The 4,320-nt window shown below is 37.7% G+C and overlaps 1 long non-coding RNA gene across 4 annotated transcripts; it reads left to right on the top strand.

Moving 5' to 3' along the window:
* Window positions 1–539: 539 nt before the first annotated feature.
* On the top strand, window positions 540–3,986 carry LOC110900339. Of its 4 annotated transcripts, none has more exons than XR_002570932.2 (5): window positions 540–777; window positions 1,743–1,867; window positions 2,459–2,644; window positions 2,718–2,822; window positions 3,225–3,986. It is a non-coding gene; the product is annotated as an uncharacterized LOC110900339 (long non-coding RNA). The 4 variants fall into 4 exon arrangements; XR_002570930.2 differs by having other exon boundaries at window positions 1,710–1,867; XR_004876568.1 differs by lacking the exon at window positions 540–777 and having other exon boundaries at window positions 1,221–1,867.
* Window positions 3,987–4,320: the final 334 nt, after the last annotated feature.

Raw genomic sequence — 4,320 nt, 5'->3', positions numbered from 1 at the left:
CGGTCGTTACCGACATTAAGTCGGTAGGCTCCGAATGCTTCCACCCAATATTTTGTCCCTTCATAGCGTCAACGACGCTTTTGACGAGAGCAATTTCCTCTTCATGGGTCCAGGATGCCATAACGGGGTTGGGTTCGAGAGAAGTGGGGTAGCGGGTTCGAGAAGGGGTGGACCAGTGGGGTAGCCGGTGGGACAGAAGTGGTAGCCGGTGGGGTTGTTGGGTTCGTGGGATGGGGGACCAATGGGTTGGGGTTACCATATATAGAGGCCTTTGGGGGACTCGGGTGGCGGTTAGAGAAGACGAGGGAACCGTTTGAAATTTAAAATTCGAAATTCAAAAAGACCCCGCCTGACGTGACGGGTGAGCCAATGAGATTCAGCCAACTAGCATGGCCATACCGCCCCACGCCCGGCTTGAAAGCCAAGCCCCAGGGGCCACGCCCCAAACCCAAACCCCCTCCAGAGTGGTGGCTTAGGCGTTTTTCCCAAACCCACGCCCCAACCCAAGCCCCATACCCATGGTCTTCGCTGATGCCACCCCTAAAATACACAAACCCAACTCCGTTTATCATCTTCTTCTTCCTCTTTTCATGAAATCTCTTCCTCTCTCATCTGATGGGTGTCGGTTTCAATAATTGGTGGAGAAATAGCAAGTGTTGATTGAAACTAAAGTGGTAGGGTTTTGAATAGGTGGAGAATTGAGAGGTTTGTGATGAGAATGAGAGGATGAAATTAGGGTTTAGAGAGTACACGAGAAACCATCCACACACGCTTCCTGTAAGTATCACCTCTATTTTATGAATTCCAATTGCGTTTATGTGCTTGATTTCTGATTTAGATACATTTGGGTTTACGGGTTTGTTGATAAATGGAATTTCGATTAGTAACTTGCTATTTTTTGTGCCCTGATTATGATACTCTGTTTGCATTGTTCGATTGGAAGCTCAATTGATGATTGATGGGTTTGATTTGCTGATTACTACTTCAATTTTATGAACACGTAATTGCTGGTTACTTTGGATTTAAAGTAACTTATTATGAGTAGAATGCCTGTTTCTTTTTTTACATGAGTTTGTAATTCAAATTGCAGCTTCATGGTCTTCCCCTTCATATATCTGTATGTGTATGTCTCTTTTTTCAACCTAATTGGGGATAGTATTTTTTAGACAAAGTATTATAGTATAGGGACTAATATGGTGTTCTACATAGACTAATGGGGTAATATTTCATTTTACATGAATATGTGATTCAAATGACAGCTCTTATTAGTCCCTATGCAAACCATTTTTATATTTCTTTATTTACAAGCTCTGAATTAAATGGTAAAAAATACACATTACAGTAAACAACAATCTTCATCAACATTCTATTTATGCTATTTAGACGAGGGCGGAATATAGATGCTCGTTATATGACCCGCTTCACTAATAAAGTGTAAAGTTTAAAGCCATATGCCCCTATAATATATCTGATCAGTTTGAGATAGAAAAAGTGGAATACAAACCAAATCGACCCATCTTCACATTCATAAGTAAATGGGTTGAAATTGCCCTCCTTCATTCTCACAATGAAATTTTGTGTACAAGATGATATAATATGGTATCAAGGCAACAGGCTTTTTTATGCAATTTTAGTTCTATTAGTTTCACTTCAACTTGAAATTCTTTTTTATATGACTAAACTGCTCTGCTGCCTATCAAAATATGCAGAGTCCGTTGGTAAAATGCTACCTTTACATGTAGATAGATAGATATGGAGTAAGGACGAAAGCTGGTAAGAAGCAATCATCAGAAGATGCTGTTGTCAAAAAAATGCACATTCTGCAGGAGCTTGAATTCGACGGCACAATGAACTTGCCTTAAATAAGGTATGTTTTAACAAACATATTAATTTTTTTTATGCAAATCAAAATATATTCATATCAATTCCAATTTTGGAAAATGGTTGTTTTGACTTTTGTAGTCAAAGTAGGACAGGTAAAAGAGCTATACGATGAAATATGACTTTGTTCACCTCACTGAGCGGTGGATACAGTTAGACTATGATTTGTAATGCCAGTGTGTAGAGGTGACCTAATTTGATGTTGTTGTGGTCCCATCTGATTATATTAAACGAACATTTCAAATTTAGTGACGTTATATGACTGGGTTGTTAAATTACTGTTCATTCTTATGCTGTCAGTTTACTGTTTCGTTGTTTCTGATGTTCTATCAAACTCTGCATTCATCACCTTCAATTTTTAGAGCTGATTGATTTGGCTGTGTAGGATTCTTGAACTCTGTTATGCATTTTGATTTAGCTCATTGTATGGTTTGATATAAGATGGACACGCTTGTGTATCCATTACGTGTATCCATGAGCGGGCCCACCTTATCAAGATTGTGTCACATGATACCTGTACTTTTTATGTGTTATAGATGTATGTACATGACGTTGGAGTGACAGTGTATATTTTCAGGCAACAACACCGGAAGCTTGTAGGCTTTACGTCATGATTACTCTATGAAGGTGATTATTAGCACTTGTTTTGTTCTGAAGCAAACATATCTCATGCATTCACATTTTGTAAGAATGTCATGATTACCTGGCTATGCAAGATGTTTATGCCTGGAGATTAGCATAGCAGCACTCTGGATTTTGGAAGGTGAGTGAACCGTTTAGATCAGCCTTGTGAAAGTTATGTTTTCGCATGTCTAATTACTCTCTTATATGCACAGGTTATATCATTCCCCGTTGATGCAGTGACAGATACATATGGAACATTTCTACCTGATGGAACAGCTTTACAGCTTCAGCAGATTCTGAGCTTAAGTGTTTTAGAGGTGCCAAAATGGGTTGGTTGGACGGGTTGGAATTTGAATAACAGGTCAAAGTGAGTTAACTTTGTAATGGTCAAACATATCGTGTATTGGGTTGACCTAAAAATACTTTGTCAAAACATTTGAAATAAGTTTATAAACCATTAGTGTTTTACAAGTCTCAAACCTGATTACAAAAACTATATTAGTTGGATAGACAAGTTTTGACCCGTTCCAGCCATTTTCAATTTAATTACCCATTTGACCTTTTCGAAAATAAAACATAGCCCCAGTCTACATGTTCTTAAGTAGTGCATTGGAATTGTCATCTCTATCTTAACCCATCAAATTCTAATCTTGGTTTGTTCCCACCAACTTTTTTATTAAAAGATTCTCATGTCAATCATACCATTTTGCATGATCCAGGATTCCCGAATCACCTCTTGCGACACAAGCAGTCCAGGTGGTGACAGCAACGGTGCCGCATCCCAAAGCCAGTACGCCAAAGGAGATGTTCTTACCAGAGCCTAGAAAAGACGCAATATCTTCATGCAACTTTAAATGAACTGTTCCAATGGTATGCAATTGCAATCTCAGATATCGCAATCTCTCATACCTTGTCTTAACCGGACCTTTGACTAATCAAAATGGTTACTTAGGCTAAAGGTTGTGGTCATGACCCTCCACATAGGCGTCATGTCACCCACCTCTAATCCACCATCCAAAACCACTACCCTAAGGGTGTGGTCATGACCCAAACCATTATCCCTCTTTATTATTTTAATATATTTTTGTCTCAGAGTTATCAAATAGAGGGTGTCTCTCATGGAGCATAGACCGAACAAGTTACTATAGGACTGGTTTAGTCACCATTCGAACTGGTCTCTTTTGATTTAAGTGCATTTAACCGGCCGTCTCTGTTGGTTTTTACACACTATTTTTCACCCTCTTATATAGTCATATATAGTCAAATTACCAAATTACACTTTGTTTGGAGTAACAACCACTTTTTACTTTTATAAACTCAAAAGTTCCTATGTAAGTTCTAACAACAAAGTCGATTAACCCAACTTAAGTAACAATTATCCCTACTGTATTATCATAAGATGATATATCATGAAGTGAAATCGTGTTGAATTTTAACAGTTTAGGTCGACAAATATTATTAGTGACCGATCATCAAATATAACCTAATAATGTGATACTAAAAAAAGTTCATGTATTTTGTATGATAATATTAAATTAAAATAGATACATGTATTATGTATATGTATAAGAAAAGAACAGTAAAAGAGTACTAAATTTAGTTACCCTAATATTCTATAATCCAGTAAGACTATCACCGTTGGTGACGTTCTCCCAACCTAGGTTGCCCAAATAATTTTAAAAAAAATCAATTTTTCTCCACAACCTGGTTGGCCAAGCAACCCAAGGTTGCAAGAGGTTACCCCTGTTCTTTTGACACTTATTAAAATTGGATAGGTTCCATCTTCTAATTTTTATTTTTTTATTTCTTAACTAC

Source organism: Helianthus annuus, chromosome 13 (genome assembly GCF_002127325.2).
Source record: "Helianthus annuus cultivar XRQ/B chromosome 13, HanXRQr2.0-SUNRISE, whole genome shotgun sequence".
NCBI classification, from domain to species: Eukaryota; Viridiplantae; Streptophyta; class Magnoliopsida; order Asterales; family Asteraceae; genus Helianthus; species Helianthus annuus.
The sequence above is the reverse complement of the archived record's forward strand: the minus strand, read 5'-3'. Positions and strand labels throughout refer to the sequence as shown.